Source organism: Triticum aestivum, chromosome 6D, assembly GCF_018294505.1.
Source record: "Triticum aestivum cultivar Chinese Spring chromosome 6D, IWGSC CS RefSeq v2.1, whole genome shotgun sequence".
NCBI classification, from domain to species: domain Eukaryota; kingdom Viridiplantae; phylum Streptophyta; class Magnoliopsida; order Poales; family Poaceae; genus Triticum; species Triticum aestivum.
This window is the reverse complement of record NC_057811.1, coordinates 107,018,632-107,041,026: the sequence shown is the minus strand read 5'-3', so window position 1 is coordinate 107,041,026 and position 22,395 is coordinate 107,018,632. Positions and strand designations below refer to the sequence as shown.

General features: G+C 53.4%; 1 pseudogene; it reads right to left on the bottom strand.

Annotated features, from left to right (window-relative positions):
- Nucleotides 1-22,395, bottom strand: part of LOC123142508 (probable LRR receptor-like serine/threonine-protein kinase At1g05700) — a 43,066-nt pseudogene that overhangs the window by 3,945 nt on the left and 16,726 nt on the right.

Sequence of the window (22,395 nt, the reverse complement as noted above, 5' to 3'; positions counted from 1 at the left end):
ATACCATTGAGTGCATTGACATTGGCTACTCCACATGTGCTAGCATGCAAATTCCCAGAGATCAAAACCAACAAATGATGGGAGAACATAATCCAAGCCAGAAGAATGTATTACCTTGCGCGGACTCCAGTACAATATGGAGCCTCTGTCTCCAGGTTAAACATCCATCATTGTGATCTCTCCCTGCAGAACATGGTGAGTGTTAGCATCGGGGAGCTCGAAAATGGAGATTCCAAATGCTCCTAGAGTTGAAATGACCTCTGAGTTTATGTTGGAGGTCTCCTTCGGACATATACTCATATACAAGGGCCATGTACTCCCCATCCTTGGAATAGCCAATCAGGCTGACTAGATTCCTGTGATGAATCCCTGTTAAGTTTTGTGCCTGAGCCAGAAGAAAACAGATTAATTAGACACCGTCCAAACGAATCTAGGTGACTATTTACATACTCGATCATGCATTACCTCTGTCAAGAACTCTTTTACACCCTGATTGGAAGATTGAGACCGCAGCTTGACTGCAACTTGAGTACCATCCTCCAAGAAGCCATCATATACGAGGCCAAACCCTCCTTCCCCAAGCACTCGCGGGAAGTTGGATGTTACCACCTTCAGTTCCGTGTATGTGAATCGACGATTGCGCGATTGCACGTCACTTTCCTCATTATGTACATTTGCCGGTTCTTCATATGGCAATTAAGAACAAAACAAGTGTTACCCACTGTGGCATCATCACCACTGCTTGCAGTTACAGATGGACACAGGTGGAACAGTAGTTGTGCTAATGCCAAGTGTTTCTTAGGCTCACCTTGTTTTCTTCTTATTACGAAAAAGAGTAGTAGTACCACTAGTACTGCTACAACCACGGATGCCACTACAACAACAGCAATGTAGCCGGTAGTTTTAGAGTTTCGGTTCGCTTGCATAGGCCGGCAAGAACTGCTGTTGCTGCAAAGGTTTGGACTGTGGTCATATCTATCAAAAAGAGGAAGCGATTAGCATGGCGTGGGAATAAAATAAATGGCGGCAGAGGCGTATCTGATTGATTCACCTTAAGAGTTAGGTTGCCATCTTGAATTCGTATCAGAAGGCCGAACGGAATCGTTCCACTAAGCTTGTTGCCTGTCAAATCTCTGAAGGAACCAAGCAGTTTTGACATCGGAAGAAAAGTGTCGTAAGTATCAACAATTGAAACGACATGTATAATTTCACTTCTTCTTTCGTACAACCCCTAAATACAACAACGGCTCAGATCGCTCCGTACCCCTTCATTAAAAAGGGTAGGATCGTCCCAGCACTTAAAAAGCCGCCGCCCGCGCGACGGGGCTGTACCCGCGCGACGGGGCTGTACCCGCCCGCGTGACGGGGCTGTACCCGCGCGACAGGGCTGTACGTCGACTCCCCGTACACGCTGCCGTCCGCGTACGTACGATGACGACCAAAGAAAAAAAACACGATGCGACCTGCCGAGCGACGTACTCGTGGCGACGTGGCGTCGGCTAGATGAAAAAAAAAGAAAAACAAAAAAACACGACGCGACGTGTCGTCTAGGCGTCGGTCAAGGGCGGTTCCCGAGGCGGCCACCGGCCCGATGCGCCATTAATGCCGGCGTTACGCCGGGCGTCGGTCACCTACCGGACTGCCTCCCCCACTCCACTCGACGCGCCTCGCCCCGCTCACCCCACCCACCGACGCGCTCCACCGCCGACGAGCTCCCTTCCCGGCGGCCCCCATGGCGTCCGGCGGCAGAGGCGGCTCGTGGCCGACGAGCCTGAGCACGCCGGAGACCGACGAGCTCATCCGTCTCGGGATGATGGTGCCGCCGGGCTGCCGTTTGCCGCACGTCTTCCGCATCACCGCCGACGGGTACCCGACGAGGGGGCCCGGCGCGTCGCCGGATGAGCTCCGCCGGCACGAGGGCGGCCGGTGGAACATCGTCGGCCGCGCTAGGTTTTGGGAGGGCAAAGACTACTAGGCCGTCATCGCGCAGGCTCGTTGGGAGTCGCGGACCGACGACTCGTCGTCTGGCCCGGGCGGCTCGTCGTCTGCCCCGCGCGGCTCGTCTTCCGCCCCGCGCCGGCCCCGCCGTCCCCCTCCGGCGGCCGCGCCGTCTCCAAGCTCGTCCCGCCGTCCGATTTCCGCCCTCGCCCGGCCCGCCTTCCCTCCCGTCGTCGAGATCCCGCCGGAGCAGTTTGCACTGCGCGAGGACGGCGACCCCGACGACTGCCCCGGCTACCTCATCGCACTGCGGGCGTTGCAGGCATAAGCGGCGGCGGCGGCGGAGGCGAGAGAGGCCGCCGAGCTGCAGGCCGCACTCGACACCGCGGCGGCTATGGCGGCGGCAGCAGAGGCAGCCGAGCTGCAGGCCGCACTGGATGCGGCGGCGGCGTCGAAGCGGTGCAGCCGCAGGTGGCTCCGGAGGAGGGCGACGGCAGAGGCGGCTACTGGGACGACGGCGGCAAGAGCAGCGACGACGGCGACGGTGACGACGACGGTGACGTCGGTGCGGGGGAGATCGTCGACCTCGCCGCCTCCGACAATGACGAGTAGATTAGGTCGTTATGTTTAATTAATTTTGGTTAAATCCTGTTTAATTAAGTTTTTTATGTTTTAATGCAAAATGAACTGTCGTAACGTTGAATGAACTATCGTTATGTTGGAATGAAAATTATTATAAAAAATGAATCATTTTATAAAATAAAAGTGACTCGAAAGAAATTAAAATTAAATAGTTTACCGGTAAAATTAAACGAATAATAAAAATTATATAAAAGAAAAGATGAAGAGAGGAAGAAAGGAAGAGGAAAAAAACGAAATTAGAAGAAGAAATTTGTAATTTTTTAAAAAAAATTGGTATGAAATAATTTTGATTAATAACAGTGTTTTTGGACTGTCGACGCCAAAACCGTAGAAAATGCAAAATGCAAACAGACCCAAAATGCACAGAAAATTGGCATGCATGAATCTCATGTAGATACAATGCGATACAAAAATTTGGGCATATTTGAAGGTAACAGAAAAAAAGGTGTTCCGTACACATCTTTTCACACCGAAACCATCTGATTCCACAGCAAGTGACTGGGCGGTTTGCCGAAATGCACCCAATTTTTGCCAGCGCGTGTGGGGACCCGTCCAGGTACCGCACGCCAGAGATGAAATATCCGACTACGAACGCACGTTGTGTCACATCCGGGCAGTGTTTTCGGGGTTTTCGGCCCGGAAAATCATAGAAAATCCATAGAGCGTCGAAACGTGACAAATTTTGGCGTGCGTGTCCTGCATGGTCACTGTGGCCCGTGGAAAAAATGAGCGAGTTTGGCGGATGCGATGGAGAGACGTACGACCGAGGGTCCCCTCCACCAGTACCGAAACCACCGGCTTCCACAGCAAGTGCCTGTGCGGTTTGCCAGAATGCACCCAACTTTTGCCAGCGCGTGTGGGGACCCGCCCGGGTACCGCATGCCAGAGATGAACGAAATCCGACTACGAACGCATGTTCCGTCACGTCCGGGCAGTGTTTTCGGGGTTTTCGGCCCGGAAAATCATAGAAAATCCGTTAGAGCGTTGAAACGCGACAAATTTTGGCGTGTGTGCCCGGCATGGTCACTGTGGCCCGTGGAAAAAAAATGAGCGAGTTTGGCGGACGCGACGGAGAGACGTACAACCGAGGGTCCCCTCCACCCATACCGAAACCACCGGCTTCCACAGCAAGTGCCCGTGCGGTTTGCCGGAATGTACCCAACTTTTGCCAGCGCGTGTGGGGACCCGCCCGGGTACCGCACGCCAGAGAGGAATGAAATCCGACTACGAACGCACGTTGTGTCATGTCTGGGCAGTGTTTTCGGGGTTTTCGGCCCGGAAAATCATAGAAAATCCGTTAGAGCGTCGAAACGCGACAAATTTTGGCGTGCGTGCCCTGCATGGTCACCGTGGCCCGTGGAAAAAAAATGAGCGAGTTTGGCGGATGCGACGGAGAGACGTACGACCGAGGGTCCCCTCCACCCATACCGAAACCACCGGCTTCCACAACAAGTGCCCGTGCGGTTTGCCGGAATGCACCCAACTTTTGCCAGCGCGTGTGGGGACCAGCCCGGGTACCGCACGCCAGAGATGAACGAAATCCGACTACGAACGCACGTTGCGTCACGTCCGGGCAGTGTTTTCGGGGTTTTTGGCCTGGAAAATCATAGAAAATCCGTAGAGCGTCAGAAAAATATGTAAATTGGCGTGGGTGCTATGGATGGTGATGCCAACGTGCGAAAAAAGTTTCGTGACGTTTGACGGAGTAAAAAAATGTTAGAAACATGTTTGTTTTTAGTGTAAAATTTAAAAAATACACAAAATGACAAAATTCTAGAAATAAATAAATACATATTTAATAGTGCGATGTGACTTTACCTAACTGCCCTGGCAGTACAGCCCGGACAGTTGTACTGCCGGACAGTTATGTAGAGCCATATCACAATATTAGATATGACCATGTATGGGTTAACTGACGCGGCTATTTAAGCTGGTCGGGGCGTCGTTCAGCGGCTGAGGTGGGACTAAACTAGCAGTCGCCCACACTGATACTGTAGACATATGCTTATTAAAATCAACGGGCCGTCGCCCACTTAATAATCGCCGCGGGCCCGACGCCGCAAATATCTGCACGAGTGTCGGAGTAAATGGCCACGGGTAGCCAAACCGACTGCCCCTGGTTCTTCAGAAAAATCATCAGGCCTTTGGGCCCTCAAGCGCTCCGAGCATTTGGACCACCTTCCCCGACCGGCTACCTCTGAAGCAGACTCCCGGAAGGCGACCCAGCCTCAAGCAACCCTTCCCCATGACGGCTACGGGGTGGCCGACTCCAAGAAGCCGGCCAAGAAGGACGCCGGCTTCTAGGAGCCGGCCGAGACCACAACCACCAAAGCTGTTCCCACATAACGGCGACACGACGGGGTGTGGCCACAGTGCGGCCCACTACCCCCGAAGCCCGAGGCGGGCATGGCTACAGGAGGCCGTACGGGACGGCCGTCTCCCATGCGGCTCGGCACTGTAGCCATGCTAGCCTCGACGTCACCCACGACAGACTCCTGTACGGCCCACGGGCGGCGGGCCCCTCCAGCCAGAGAGAGGCGTGAAGGCGGCCCGGCCTTTCCCAGTCGGCCAAGAGCGTAGCCGGCCTCCAGAAGCCGGCTACTCCCTTCCTCGAAGCAGGAGCCCCATTAAGGAGACAAGACGAGGTAAGGCTACAGTGATAGCTCCCGAAGCGGCCCACTGTAGCCACGCTTACCTCGACAAAGCCCTCGTCATCACAGGCGAGGCTACAGTAAGCAGCCGCCGACAAGACCCTAGGCGGTGGGGCCGGCCTGTCGACTGAAGAGCCGGCAGCCGGCGGGACCCACCAGTCGGCGGGACCCAGCAGCCGGCGGAGAAGCCGGCGAGCGTAGACACTGACGGCTGGGACCAGAGCCCAGCCGGATTACCATTGTACCCCGGGGGTAGGCCTATATAAACTCCCCGGAGCACCCATGCAAAGGGTTGGCACTTAAGCATAGTTGGCCTCTGAGCATAGAGTTGCCTTCTTAGCATAGCACACACACCATAGATAGAGAGAAGCAAGAGCTAGCCTTGTTCTTCTTCTCCCTTGATCTCAACAGCTCTAGGAGCGATTGTAGCTACCTTTCATCGATCTAGTGATCATGCGGAGACCCCGCAGAGCATGACTAGGGGTGTTATCTCCTCGGAGAGCCCCGAACCTGGGTAAGATCCGCCGGCGTGCATGTCTTCGCCTCATCCCGTTTCCAGGCACCGGCGACGTTTTATTGGCTCCCACAATGATAAGCCATCCCTTGGCATATGTCGCACCAACCACCCGACATTTGGCGCCCACCGTGGGGCCAGGTGCACCGTCGTCCGGAGACCTGTTCTGGACGGGAACCCTCTTCCTCCCCCGCGAGCGCAGCCAGCTTGCTGCGCCCGATGGCGTTTGCCTCGACGCGCTGCAAGGCGTCGACGACGCCTGCGCTGCGAGCTGCCTCGCCGATCTGCTCGGTGAGGCTCGCATCTCCGACGAGCCTGCGTCCGACGCAGGCACCGACTACCCCGAGAGCCGCCTCGTCAGCCTCCTCGATCAGCTTCACGTCTCCAGCGAGCCTGCTGCAGATGTGGAGTCGGTCGGCTCCACCGACCCGATGCTCATCGACTCCGACACCGCGTCGCTTGACACCTACCCCTCCGACGTGGTGATCTTCGACGACCCCCTCCCTCGGGCTGACTGCGGCAGCAACGCTGTCACCAAAGTGCTGGTCATCAGCCACGTCTCCAACTCGGGCGAGAATGCCCGCGACGCTCAGCAAGTGGCGATGCACGACCTCTCCGTCCCCATCCCGGCCGACGCCGACGCCGAGACCCTGGAGGCATGCCGCCTTGCCCTCATCGCGGAGGGCCAGAAGATAGCCTCGATGAGACGCCTCAGCGAGGCCCACCAGCGCGAAGTCGACCGCGCCGCCTAGCGGCCCGAGCCGAGCCGGCTTCGTCCAGAAGCGCGGCGCGGCCGTTGCCAGCATGCTGGGCGCAGATCGCCCCGTCTACGCCACCCCGCTCGAGAATCTGCGAGCCGCTCAGGCGGCTGCAGAGGAGCTCAATGGGCTGCGAGCCGACGAGCTCCCCTACATGACAAGACGGATCCAGCAGCTGATCGACGCGGCTGCAGAATGGCACGAAGCCGGCGCCCGTGCTGATAGTCATCCCCCGCATCGGGAGCACGCCGCGACGTCCCGCTCACCGACTGCGAGCGGCGCGCGCCAGAAGAAAGACAAGGAGCCGGCTGCCAGCCGCAGCCGGACTCGCATCACCATCGAGCGCGACGCGGAGGGCCGCCCTCGAGCAGTAGAGCACCAAGGAAACCTGCCTCCTCCCCCGCCTCGAAGAGAAAAACGCCTCACTCCGCCGCCCATCACACATCCGACTCTTGGCGACCGACTCGGTCGCCGAGAAGGAGTCGGCGAGAGTGACGCCCGCCACAGGATCGACCGCCTTGCTCGATCCTTGGCGTTAGAAGAAGAAGACGATGTCGGCCCGCCATGCTTTGGCCCCCGCATCCGCGACGAGCCCTTCCCCAAAGGGCTCTCGCTCCCCAGAGACACGCCGAAATACAACGGCTCAGTGAAGCCGGAAGATTGGCTCATCGACTACTCCACGGCCGTCAGCATCGCCAACGGCAATCGGCGCGTCGCCGTGAAGTACGTCCCCCTGATGCTGCAAGGCACAGCGCGCACATGGCTCAACAGCCTCAAGCCCTACAGCATCAACAGTTGGCTGGACTTCACCGAAGTTTTCGTCCGCAACTTTACCAGCACCTACAAGCGGCCTCCCAAGCCTCGCCAGCTCTCCCTCTGCGTCCAAGGGCCCAACGAGTCGACCCGCGACTACCTCACGCGATGGGCCGAGCTCCGCAACTCCTGCGAGGGACTGCACGAGGTCCAGGCCATCGAGTACTTCACCGCCGGGTGCCGAGAGGGCACCCTCCTCAAGCACCGACTCCTCTGCGACGAGTCGGCTACCCTCGATGAGTTGCTGGTCACCGCTGACAAATACGCCACCGCCGACTCCTCGATGAAGACCGAGCTCCGAGTGGACGCCTCGGGGAAAGTAATTGCTTCGGCTCCCAAGATGCCGGCTGGCGACCCTAATCGGCACCCCTACCAGAACGACCACAAGCGCAAGGGCCCCATGCCGACTTCCTCCAGTCGGCAGGTGGCCACAGTTGAAGACGAGCAGCCTGAGGATCGGCCCGCTCCCAAGAAGAAGGGTGGCCGGCCGCCTTGGCAGCCGTCTTTCTCCTACGAGCAAGCACTCGATGCCCCCTGCAAGTTCCATAGCAGCGCGAAGCCGTCCAACCACACAACCCGGAAATGCCACTGGCTCACCCGCATCACCAAGGGCGAAGGGATGTTGCCGCCTCCGCCTCCCGGCCCGCCGCCTCCATGTAACGCCCACGATGCGGCTATATCTCCCACGTGTCGAGGCACGACTTAGAGGCATAACCGCATAGTGGTTTTGTCGCAAGAAGGGTCATCTTCACACAATGCCATGTAATGAACAAGAATGGGATAAAGAGTAGGCTTACAATCGCCACTTCACACAATACATAAATATCATCATACAGCATCCAAAATACAAACATATAGACCGACTACGGTCAAAATCCAGATGAAAATAAGACAACCCCAAATGCTAGATCCCTGATCGTCCCAACTGGGCTCCACTACTGATCATCAGGAAAAGACACATAGTAACGACCACGTTCCTCGTCGAACTCCCACTTGAGATCGACGCCATCGTCTGCACTGGCATCGTCGGCACCTGCAACTGGTGTTGGAAGTATCTGTGAGTCACGGGGACTCAGCAATCTCACACCCGCGAGATCAAGACTATTTAAGCTTGTAGGACAAGAGGTGCAAAGAGGTGGAGCTGCAGCGGCAAAACATATTTGGTGGCTAACTTGCGCAAATGAGAGCGAGAAGAGAAGCAAAGACACGGACGTCATCTAGCAATGACCAAGAAGAGGTCCTGAACACTTACTTACGTCAAACATAACACAGACCGTGTTCACTTCCCGGATTCCGCCGAGAAGAGACCATCACGGCTACACACGCACTTGGTGTATTTTAATTGGTTCAAGTGACAAGTTATCTACAACCGGACATTAACAAATTCCCATCTGCCTCATAACCGCGGGCACGGCTTTCGAAAGATATTACCCTGCAGGGGTGTCCCAACTTAGCCCATCATAAGCTCTCACGGTCAACGAAGGATAAACCTTCTCCCGGAAAAACCCGATCAGTCTCGGAATCCCGGTTTACAAGACATCTCGACAATGGTAAAACAAGACCAGCAAAGCCACCCGAATGTGCCGACAAATCCCGATAGGAGCTGCACATATCTCGTTCTCAGGGCACACCGGATGAGACATCCTACGAGTAAAACCAGACCTCGAGTTTCCAGGAGGTGGCCCCGCAGTCTGCTCAGTTTGGACCAACACTCGAAGGAGCACTGGCCCGGGGGGGTTAAAATAAGATGACCCTCGGGCTCGCGAAAACCCGGGGGAAAAGGCTTAGGCGGCAAATAGTAAAACCAAAGTTGGGCCATGCTGGAGGAGTTTTTATTCAAGGCGAACTGTCAAGGGGGTCCCATAAATCACCCGACCGTGTAAGGAACGCAAACTCAAGGAACATAATCCCGGTATAACAGTAACTAGGGCGGCAAGAGTGGAACAAAACACCAGGCATAAGGCCGAGCCTTCCACCCTTTACCAAAATATATAGATGCATTAATTAAATAAGAGATATTGTGATATCCCAACATATCCATGTTCCGACATGGAACAAACTTCAACTTCACCTGCAACTAACAACGCTATAAGAGGGGCTGAGCAAAAGCGGTAACATGGCCAAACAACGGTTTGCTAGGAAAGGATGGTTAGGGGCTGACATGGCTAAAATAGGAGACATGATATAGCAAGTGATAGGTAGCGGAGCATGGCAATAGAGCGAACAACTAGCATAGCAAAGATAGAAGTGATTTCGAGGGGAGGTCATCTTGCCTGCAAGATTCTCAGAGTTGTCGAAAGCTTGATCCTCGTAAGTGTACTCGACAGGTTCCTCGTTCACGAACTCGTCTCCCGGCTCTACCCAAGACAAGAACACAAACAAACGGAACCACAATCAACAACGAGGAATGCGCAAGCAACATGATGCAAGACATGTATGATATGCAGGTTATGATATGTGATGCATATGCGTGCTCCGGAAGGAAAATGATGAACATGGCAGTAACTTGGCAAACCAAGCATGCCACTGGAAAGATGAGATGATTTCGGTCGAAATCGATATAAAGATCACCGGAATCGGATACACGGTTTGCAAATGGCGAGCAAAACAAGAATGACACTAATCTGCGATTAACAGCAAGATAGCACTTAAAATACAACAAGTAACAATGCTACAGCACCCCAACATAGCAACAAAGCACATGGCAGTAATCTACAGGAGATGCTTGACAAAAGATGAACACTGAGCTACTGCTAGTTCACAACATATCAAGCTCAAACAAGCATGGCAATAGTGCAAAAGATTACAGGTTCACAGACTTAGTGAAAAACTGGACATGGCAGAAATCAGCATCAGGTAGCAATGTTCAGAGCACGGAATCAACATGCTACAGGAACTTAACATAGCAAAACAAGGCATGGTAGTGTTCTACTAAATGCACATGACAAAAGTCCCTTACTGACCATAAGCCAAAAAGGACCAGAAGAAATGATGGCAAGCATGTAAACATAGCAAGTTTCGTTATCAGGTTTCAGACTTAGCAGAAAACAGAGCATGGCAAAATATTAATATGTAGGCCTCTTTGTGAGCTTGATGCACTCACTACAGAGCAATGCATGAAAAACCAAGCATACCTACAGCAAGATGGCATGTTTAAGAAGCTATCCATGGCAAGTACAATTACATAGCATGTGTGGATCAACTACAATAAGCTTGGCAAAAATGCATGTCATGTTAAGAATCTGCCAGAAATATTTTATAGCAAAAGTAGAGCAAGATTGAGTCATGCTATGGTACTCTAAAATTGCAAACAATTGCGGGAATGGATCAATTACAACTATAGCTACAAAACATCCTTACTGAACATCTCCAAAATATGCATGGATCTCTCTGTAGCATCAAGTTTACATGGCAACAAAATTACAGCAGACTAAGTCCCTGAAATCAGAAATATTACGGGGCCTACTTTGCATGCTTGTGCTAGTCACCACAAAGATCACAAAAATACATGGACTATACCACTGGAAAGATGGCATGGCATACTTCAAAACACATGTAGAGATCATGCTCATAAGATGCACAGAATAAATGATACAAAAATGACAAATCTCCAAGTTCTGATAAGAACCAGAGATTAACAGCAACTAGCCCTCTTCCAACGAAGATTTGGGCATCAAGATGACCTCTAATGAAAATGGTGCAATTGAACAAAATGAAGAGCATCCCGAGGCGAACAATTTGACATATTATATGCGCGAATCGGAGCTACATGCACAAAGTTACGGCATCGGGAACAGGAGCATATGCTGAGAAAAAATCTGGGACTTAGAAAATATTAGGGCGAGGGAAGTCAACGGGGAGGCTACCGCTGGATCGGATCTGGGCCGGAGGTCGGGCTCGGCTCCGGCGGCGAGGCAGTGGCCGGCGAGGCCTGGCCGGAGGAGGGGAGGGCCGAGGGAGGAGAGGCGGCGCCGGAGGAGGGGGGTCGCCGGCGGGGCGGCGAGCGCCGGTGGCGGGCGCGCGGCGGCGGGGACGGGCGCCGCGGCGGCGGCGATGGCCGGCGGTGGGGAAGCGGCGGCGGAGGCGGCGCCCGGCGGCGGGGCAGGTGCGCGGCGGCGGGGACGGGCGATGGCCGGCGGCAGCGGGCGCGCGGGGAGGCGCGGGCGCGCGGCGGCGGAGATGGGCCCCGCGGGCCCGATCCGGGCCCGGCGGGCCTGGCGCGGTGGAGACGGCGGCGGGGTGACGTGGCGCGATGCCACTGGCCGGGAGCGGCGGCGCGTTTCGTCCGGCGGCGGCTGGACACGTCCGCCCGCGGAGAGGCGATTTAGGGTTACGGGAGACTGCGATTTCGTTTTCGGGATGCCCACATATAAATAGGTAGAGGGAGCTAGGAGACTCCAAATGAGGTGCGGTTTTCGCCCACACGATCGTGATCGAACGACCTAGAGCATGGAAGAGAGTTTGGTGGGCTTTGGGCTGGTTTTGGAGGGGGTTTTTGCTGGATACTCAAATGGACATAGCGGAGGCCCGGTTAACCGTTGGAGTACCAAACGACCTCCGAATGGAACGAAACTTGACCGGTAGTCTCCGGGTGGTATAATAAGACCACTTGACAAGCCTCGGTCCATTCCGAGAAAGTTTGACACACGCACACGAAAGAAAACTAGAGGGGTGCACCGGAGGAGATAGGAGCGCCGGATTGGAAAACGGACAACGGGAAAAATGCCCGGATGCATGAGACAAACACGTATGCGAATGCAATGCACATGATGACATGATCAGAAAATGCATGACATGACAAAACACAAAACGAAAGACAAAAACCCGACAACGGAGGGAAAAACAAAACACATAGCCGGAAATGGCAAGAGTCGGAGTTACAAATATGGCAAGTTACATGCGGGGTGTTACAACACTCCACCACTACGAGAGGATCTCGTCCCGAGATCTAGGACTGAAAGAACTCCGGATATTCGGACCGGAGATGGTCCTCGCGTTCCCAGGTGGCTTCCCGGTCGGAATGGTGCGACCACTTCACTTTCAGGAATTTGATAGACTTGTTGCGAGTCTTGCGCTCAGTTTCTTCAAGAATAGCAACGGGGTGCTCATGATAAGACAAATCTTCTTGAAGGTCAATCTCTTCGAAGTTGATAGTGCGCTCAGGCGTCTTGAAGCACTTGCGGAGCTGTGACACGTGGAACACATCGTGCACGTTCGCAAAGTTGGAAGGAAGCGAACTTGACAAAGTCCTCAGGCCTGACATTGCTACATTCAAAATGCTTGTTGATGTCCACGAGCCAATCATCGGCATCCGTGGCCTCGGCACAGTAGCTGAAAGACTTGGGCTGATTTGCGAGAAACTGGTTGAGAGTGGCAAAGTGAAACTGATTGTTGCCTTGACCTTGATTGCCTTGATTGCCTTGCCCTTGAGTACGTTCTTGCAAGAGTTGCAGAATCATCTGAGCATTGGCGTTGGTGGCTGCCATGATTGATTGCCATGCCTCCGGAGGTGGAGGTGGTGGCGGAGGGATCGCTTGACTCCCTTCATTTCGATCCGGATTCTGACGCGTTGGCGGAGCCATCCTGAAGAGGGTGACATCCGTTAGCATCTTGATAGACAAAAGATAAGTAGAATCAACGGATAGAAATTGCAACATATAGTCTTCACAATAAACATTCGAACGAAGATGAACGAATGAATTCCGTAGTAAATCATCACACTTCCATAAGTTGAGAAGCCACTTGAAAAGATATGGAATGAACATATGAATTCGAAGAAATTCGAATACCACAATACAGAATAAAACCAAGTATTTGCTTGCAGAATAAACCGGAACAAACATATGATAGATATTTCGTCCGAAGTTTTCGTGGTGGGGCCCACACGGGCTCAATCGTACAGCACCATCATGTACAAGGCTGTGCACATGACATACGAAGCGTCCCCGAGTCGGCAAAGCCATGGACTCTTTCAGACACAACGAGACCACTGTAAAATCAACCGTATACAGGCGGACCACTAGACGTCGAACCCCAATCTCATATCATGCATCTGTCGGAAAGATATCCTAAGGCTACTAGAATTCCCACTTATAAACTCCCGAAACTTTCTGGTTATGCAATCTGGTGTAGGGGATACAGGGGACACAAATATATATATCACCCAAACTAACAATCCCTAGATCCAGCTGTATCCATCCGTCAACACATAACCAAGAAACCTTCGGAAATCGTTTACCTCAACCTTCGAAAAACAACCGTTATACAAGTTATGGCAATACTCCCGAACTCCCGCCCCAGTACTGGGTGGCGTCGAGGTGATCTCACCCACAACTGCATAAAAGAGATTTCGATGTCGGCGAAACTCAGGTATTCCAGAACTGCAACGATAAAATTGTGACGACAACACCTCGGAGCTCAACTCCCCGGGACACTGCCACAACCCCTAAATGACAGGAGGCACCAAGAACAATGTTCTCGTCACAAATCGATCGGAACGATTCCAAGATACCCGCGTGATCCTAAAAAAATTTCAGTGAAATTTGAGGAGAGAATAGTCAAAACTTCTACGTCAGGAGACCTCACCAGAGCGACGAAGGGACTGAGGAGTAAAAAGAATCCTACTCTCCGATATATATAATCCTAAGACTCAAAACATTTTTATTCTAGACTCAACAACGCCAGCGATTCGATCAAGCAGGGGGCTCCTAAGTCGGGGATGGCTCTGATACCAACTTGTAACGCCCACGATGCGGCTATATCTCCCACGTGTCGAGGCACGACTTAGAGGCATAACCGCATAGTGGTTTTGTCGCAAGAAGGGTCATCTTCACACAATCCCATGTAATGAACAAGAATGGGATAAAGAGTAGGCTTACAATCGCCACTTCACACAATACATAAATATCATCATACAGCATCCAAAATACAAACATATAGATCGACTACGGTCAAAATCCAGATGAAAATAAGACAACCCCAAATGCTAGATCCCTGATCGTCCCAACTGGGCTCCACTACTGATCATCAGGAAAAGACACATAGTAACGACCACGTTCCTCGTCGAACTCCCACTTGAGATCGACGCCATCGTCTGCACTGGCATCGTCGGCACCTGCAACTGGTGTTGGAAGTATCTGTGAGTCACAGGGACTCAGCAATCTCACACCCGCGAGATCAAGACTATTTAAGCTTGTAGGACAAGAGGTGCAAAGAGGTGGAGCTACAGCGGCAAAACATATTTGGTGGCTAACTTGCGCAAATGAGAGCGAGAAGAGAAGCAAAGACACGGACGTCATCTAGCAATGACCAAGAAGAGGTCCTGAACACTTACTTACGTCAAACATAACACAGACCGTGTTCACTTCCCGGATTCCGCCGAGAAGAGACCATCACGGCTACACACGCACTTGGTGTATTTTAATTGGTTCAAGTGACAAGTTATCTACAACCGGACATTAACAAATTCCCATCTGCCTCATAACCGCGGGCACGGCTTTCAAAAGATATTACCCTGCAGGGGTGTCCCAACTTAGCCCATCATAAGCTCTCACGGTCAACGAAGGATAAACCTTCTCCCGGAAAAACCCGATCAGTCTCGGAATCCCGGTTTACAAGACATCTCGACAATGGTAAAACAAGACCAGCAAAGCCACCCGAATGTGCCGACAAATCCCGATAGGAGCTGCACATATCTCGTTCTCAGGGCACACCGGATGAGACATCCTACGAGTAAAACCAGACCTCGAGTTTCCAGGAGGTGGCCCCGCAGTCTGCTCAGTTTGGACCAACACTCGAAGGAGCACTGGCCCGGGGGGGTTAAAATAAGATGACCCTCGGGCTCGCGAAAACCCGGTGGAAAAGGCTTAGGCGGCAAATAGTAAAACCAAAGTTGGGCCATGCTGGAGGAGTTTTATTCAAGGCGAACTGTCAAGGGGGTCCCATAAATCACCCGACCGTGTAAGGAACGCAAACTCAAGGAACATAATCCCGGTATAACAGTAACTAGGGCGGCAAGAGTGGAACAAAACACCAGGCATAAGGCCGAGCCTTCCACCCTTTACCAAAATATATAGATGCATTAATTAAATAAGAGATATTGTGATATCCCAACATATCCATGTTCCGACATGGAACAAACTTCAACTTCACCTGCAACTAACAACGCTATAAGAGGGGCTGAGCAAAAGCGGTAACATGGCCAAACAACGGTTTGCTAGGAAAGGATGGTTAGGGGCTGACATGGCTAAAATAGGAGACATGATATAGCAAGTGATAGGTAGCGGAGCATGGCAATAGAGCGAACAACTAGCATAGCAAAGATAGAAGTGATTTCGAGGGGAGGTCATCTTGCCTGCAAGATTCTCAGAGTTGTCGAAAGCTTGATCCTCGTAAGTGTACTCGACAGGTTCCTCGTTCACGAACTCGTCTCCCGGCTCTACCCAAGACAAGAACACAAACAAACGGAACCACAATCAACAACGAGGAATGCGCAAGCAACATGATGCAAGACATGTATGATATGCAGGTTATGATATGTGATGCATATGCGTGCTCCGGAAGGAAAATGATGAACATGGCAGTAACTTGGCAAACCAAGCATGCCACTGGAAAGATGAGATGATTTCGGTCGAAATCGATATAAAGATCACCGGAATCGGATACACGGTTTGCAAATGGCGAGCAAAACAAGAATGACACTAATCTGCGATTAACAGCAAGATAGCACTTAAAATACAACAAGTAACAATGCTACAGCACCCCAACATAGCAACAAAGCACATGGCAGTAATCTACAGGAGATGCTTGACAAAAGATGAACACTGAGCTACTGCTAGTTCACAACATATCAAGCTCAAACAAGCATGACAATAGTGCAAAAGATTACAGGTTCACAGACTTAGTGAAAAACTGGACATGGCAGAAATCAGCATCAGGTAGCAATGTTCAGAGCACGGAATCAACATGCTACAGGAACTTAACATAGCAAAACAAGGCATGGTAGTGTTCTACTAAATGCACATGACAAAAGTCCCTTACTGACCATAAGCCAAAAAGGACCAGAAGAAATGATGGCAAGCATGTAAACATAGCAAGTTTCGTTATCAGGTTTCAGACTTAGCAGAAAACAGAGCATGGCAAAATATTAATATGTAGGCCTCTTTGTGAGCTTGATGCACTCACTACAGAGAAATGCATGAAAAACCAAGCATACCTACAGCAAGATGGCATGTCTAAGAAGCTATCCATGGCAAGTACAATTACATAGCATGTGTGGATCAACTACAATAAGCTTGGCAAAAATGCATGTCATGTTAAGAATCTGCCAGAAATATTTTATATCAAAAGTAGAGCAAGATTGAGTCATGCTATGGTACTCTAAAATTGCAAACAATTGCAGGAATGGATCAATTACAACTATAGCTACAAAACATACTTACTGAACATCTCCAAAATATGCATGGATCTCTCTGTAGCATCAAGTTTACATGGCAACAAAATTACAGCAGACAAAGACTTAGAGAAATCACTAAGTCCCTGAAATCAGAAATATTACGGGGCCTACTTTGCATGCTTGTGCTAGTCACCACAAAGATCACAAAAATACATGGAATATACCACTGGAAAGATGGCATGGCATACTTCAAAACACATGTAGAGCTCATGCTCATAAGATGCACAGAATAAATGATACAAAAATGACAAATCTCCAAGTTCTGATAAGAACCAGAGATTAACAGCAACTAGCCCTCTTCCAACGAAGATTTGGGCATCAAGATGACCTCTAATGAAAATGGTGCAATTGAACAAAATGAAGAGCATCCCGAGACGAACAATTTGACATATTATATGCGCGAATCGGAGCTACATGCACAAAGTTACGGCATCGGGAACAGGAGCATATGCTGAGAAAAAATCTGGGACTTAGAAAATATTAGGGCGAGGAAGTCAACGGGGAGGCTACCGCTGGATCGGATCTGGGCCGGAGGTCGGGCTCGGCTCCGGCGGCGAGGCAGTGGCCGGCGAGGCCTGGCCGGAGGAGGGGAGGGCCGAGGGAGGAGAGGCGGCGCCGGAGGAGGGGGGTCGCCGGCGGGGCGGCGAGCGCCGGTGGCGGGCGCGCGGCGGCGGGGACGGGCGCCGCGGCGGCGGCGATGGCCGGCGGTGGGGAAGCGGCGGCGGAGGCGGCGCCCGGCGGCGGGGCAGGTGCGCGGCGGCGGGGACGGGCGATGGCCGGCGGCAGCGGGCGCGCGGGGAGGCGCGGGCGCGCGGCGGCGGAGATGGGCCCCGCGGGCCCGATCCGGGCCCGGCGGGCCTGGCGCGGTGGAGACGGCGGCGGGGTGACGTGGCGCGATGCCACTGGCCGGGAGCGGCGGCGCGTTTCGTCCGGCGGCGGCTGGACACGTCCGCCCGCGGAGAGGCGATTTAGGGTTACGGGAGACTGCGATTTCGTTTTCGGGATGCCCACATATAAATAGGTAGAGGGAGCTAGGAGACTCCAAATGAGGTGCGGTTTTCGCCCACACGATCGTGATCGAACGACCTAGAGCATGGAAGAGAGTTTGGTGGGCTTTGGGCTGGTTTTGGAGGGGTTTTTTGCTGGATACTCAAATGGACATAGCGGAGGCCCGGTTAACCGTTGGAGTACCAAACGACCTCCGAATGGAACGAAACTTGACCGGTAGTCTCCGGGTGGTATAATAAGACCACTTGACAAGCCTCGGTCCATTCCGAGAAAGTTTGACACACGCACACGAAAGAAAACTAGAGGGGTGCACCGGAGGAGATAGGAGCGCCGGATTGGAAAACGGACAACGGGAAAAATGCCCGGATGCATGAGACAAACACGTATGCGAATGCAATGCACATGATGACATGATCAGAAAATGCATGACATGACAAAATACAAAACGAAAGACAAAAACCCGACAACGGAGGGAAAAACAAAACACATAGCCGGAAATGGCAAGAGTCGGAGTTACAAATATGGCAAGTTACATGCGGGGTGTTACACTCCAGCCCCTCAGCAGCCGGCGGCTCGGCCGGCAGTCGGCGCCATCCAAGATGAATTTTCCGAAGAGCACGCCGCCTACGTCGTCTTCACTAGTCAAGCCGACGACAAGCGCAGCCGACGCCGACAGCACCAAGAAGTAAATGTAGTCGCCTCTAGCACCGCCGAGTTCATGCACTGGTCAGAAAAGCCAATCAGCTGGAGCCAGGCCGACCACCCAGAGGTGATGCCTTCGCCTGGCTCCTATGGGATGGTCTTGGACGTCACCCTCGCGACGGAGAGGCGAGCTGCCAGATTTTCCCGCGTCCTGATAGACGGCGGAAGCAGTATCAACATACTGTACCGCGATACCATGGAGAAGCTGAACATCAAAGCGAAGCAGCTCATGCCGAGCCGCACCGTCTTCCATGGTATCGTGCCCGGCCTGTCTTGCTCTCCAATCGGCAAGATCAAAATGGATGTTCTCTTCGGAGACAAAGATCATTTTCGCCGGGAAGCAATATGGTTCGAGGTAGTGGATTTGGAGAGCCCCTATCATGCACTGCTTGGCCGACCTGCTTTGGCCAAGTTCATGGCCGTGCCCCACTACGCCTACCTGAAGATGAAGATGCCGAGCTCGAAGGGAATCATCACGGTAGCCGGCGACTACAAGAAGTCCATCGAGTGTGCCATGGCCAGCAGCCGGCTGGCCGAGTCCCTCGTGGTGGCAGAAGAAAAGAAGATGTTGGAACGGGTTGTGGCCATGGCCGGCAAGCAGCCGGCTTTGTCCCCCAACCCCAAGGATTGTGATGCGCAGGGCTCCTTCCAGCCTGCAGAAGAGACGAAGAAGATACCTCTGGACCCGGAGAACCCGGAGAGGTTCGCTGTCATTGGGGCGAACTTGGACAGTAAATAGGAAGGCGAGCTCGTCGACTTCCTCCGTGAGAATCGAGACATCTTTGCATGGTCCCCAAAGGACATGCCGGGTGTCCCGAAGGATTTCGCCGAGCACAACTTACATGTCCGAGCTGATGCGAAGCCGGTCAAGCAACCCCTCCGCCGACTATCAGAAGAGAAGCGAAGAATTGTGGGAGAAGAGATAGCCCGGCTCCTTGCCGCCGGCTTTATCATGGAAGTGTTCTTTCCAGAGTGGCTTGCCAACCCAGTTCTGGTTCTGAAGAAGAATAACAAGTGGCGTATGTGTATAGACTACACTAGTCTGAACAAGGCCTGCCCAAAAGATCCGTTTGCTCTGCCACGGATTGACCAAGTGATAGACTCCACAGCCGGATGCGAGCTGTTAAGTTTCTTGGATGCATACTCAGGGTATCATCAGATCAAGTTGGACCCGGCTGACCGCCTGAAGACTGCCTTCATCACACCCTTTGGAGCTTTCTGCTACCTGACAATGACATTCGGCTTGAGAAATGCCGGTGGCACTTTTCAGCGTTGCATGCAGAAATGTCTCTTGAAACAACTCGGCAGAAATGCCCACGTCTACGTAGACGACATTGTGGTGAAGACAGAGAAGCGCGGTACCTTGCTGGAAGACCTGAGAGAAACATTTGCCAACTTGCGCCGATTCCAAATCAAGCTCAACCTCGAGAAGTGCGTGTTCGGAGTACCAGCCGGCCAGCTGCTAGGCTTCCTGGTCTCCGAACGCGGCATTGAGTGCAACCCCGTCAAGATCAAGGCCATCGAGAGGATGGAGATTCCCACCAAGCTGCGAGATGTGCAGAAGTTCACTGGCTGCTTAGCCTCCCTGAATCGTTTTATCAGCCGACTAGGAGAAAAGGCTCTCCCCTTGTACCGACTCATGAAGAAGTCCACTCACTTCGAGTGGAATGATCAAGCCGACCAAGCCTTCCAAGAGTTGAAGAAAATGCTGACCACTCCGCCTGTCCTGGCTGCGCCGACTGAGAAGGAGCCCATGCTCCTCTACATCGCCGCGACTAGCCGAGTCGTCAACACTGTTGTTGTGGTCCAGCGCCCGGAGGAAGGCCGAGCCCAACTAGTCCAGAGGCCGGTCTACTATCTCAGCGAAGTACTGTCCAGCTCAAAGCAAAACTACCCGCACTACCAGAAGATGTGCTATGGGGTGTACTTCACTGCCAAGAAGCTGAAGCCCTACTTCCAAGAGCACCCCATCACGGTCGTGTGCACTGCCCCGCTCACCGAGATCATAGGCAGCCGGGATGCATCCGGCCGGGTGGCCAAATGGGCCATTGCCTTGGCGCCCTACACGATTTTCTATCAACCCCGCACCGCCATCAAGTCGCAAGCATTGGCTGACTTCCTCGTCGACTGGGCCGAGACCCAGTACTTACCGCCGGCTCCCGACTCTACCCATTGGCGGATGCACTTTGACGGGTCCAAGATGCGCACCGGCTTGGGAGCCGACATCGTCCTCACCTCTCCCAAAGGCGACAAGCTCAAGTACACGCTGCAGATCCACTGCGCCGCCTCCAACAACGTCGCCGAGTACGAGGCGCTCGTACATGGGCTCCGGCTAGCCAAAGAACTCGGCATACGCCGGATCCTATGCTACGGCGACTCAGACTTGGTGGTCCAGCAATCATCTGGCGACTGGGACGCCAAGGACGCGAACATGGCGAGCTATCGTTTCCTCGTCCAGCAGATAAGCGGATACCTCGAAGGGTGCGAGTTCCTTCACGTACCAAGGGCCGACAACGACCAAGCAGATGCCCTAGCACGGATCGGCTCCACCCGACAAGCCATACCGACTGGCGTCTCCCTCCAGCGCCTCCTCAAGCCGTCCATCAAGCCGTCTCCAGAGTCGGATTCCATCTTCATACCGCCTGCGCCAGAAACAGCCGGATCCGACTCGAGAAATCCCGCAGGCGGCACGGGGACTTCGACGACTGGCCTGAGGACTGCCGTAGTCGCATCCGGCCCGGGGACTGCAGCAGTCGGCCCGGGGACTGCAACGACACAAGAAGCGGTGACCGACTCCAATTCAACACCCAACCCACCCACCCGAGTCATGGTGGCCACATTAACAGAAGAAGAAGTCACAACTCCCTCATGGGCCCAGCCCATCCTCAAGTTCCTAGTCAGCAGAGAGCTGCCGGCTGATGAGATCTCAGTAAGACTAGTGCAACGACGAGCCGCAGCATACACAATAATCAACAGAGAGCTTGTGAAGCGCAGCGTCACTGGAGTCTTCCAGCGTTGCGTCGAGCCAGAAAAAGAAGTGGCAATCCTCAAAGACATCCACCAAGGCGAATGCGGCCATCACGCAGCCTCAAGATCCCTCGTGGCCAAGGCTTTCCGCCACGGTTTCTTCTGGCCGACTGCCTTGGCGGATGCTAAAGAAATAGTCAAGAGCTGCAGAGGATGCCAAGTTTTTAGTTCCAAGCAACACCTGCCGGCTTCTGCACTCAAGACCATTCCCCTCACCTGGCCTTTTGCCGTCTGGGGACTGGACATGGTGGGCCCTTTCAAGACAGCCCGCGGCGGCTTGACGCATCTACTCGTTGCTGTGGACAAGTTCACAAAGTGGATCGAAGCCAAGCCGATTAAGAAGCTGAACGGGCCGACTGCCGTGACATTCATCACGGACATCACTACTCGGTACGGCGTACCGCACAGCATCATCACCGACAACGGCACGAACTTCGCCAAAGGAGCACTGGCACGTTTCTGCGCGACGCAGGGCATCCGACTGGACTTAGCGTTCGTTGCCCACCCGCAGTCAAACGGCCAAGTCGAGCGAGCAAATGGACTCATCCTCTCCGGCATCAAGCCCCGACTGGTTGTACCACTGGAGCGATCGGCCGGCTGCTGGCTCGAAGAGCTGCCGGCTGTCCTCTGGAGTCTGCGCACTACACCCAACAAGTCAACCGGCTTCACTCCATTCTTCCTCGTGTACGGTGCCGAGGCTGTCATCCCAACAGACATCGAGTTCGACTCGCCTCGGATCACCATGTACATGGAGGAGGAAGCCAAAGAAGCAAGAGAAGACGGCGTCGACCTACTGGAAAAAGGCCGGCTGTTAGGCCTCAGCCGGTCCGCCATCTACCAGCAAGGGCTGCGCCGCTACTACAACCGCAAGGTCAAGCCAAGATCCTT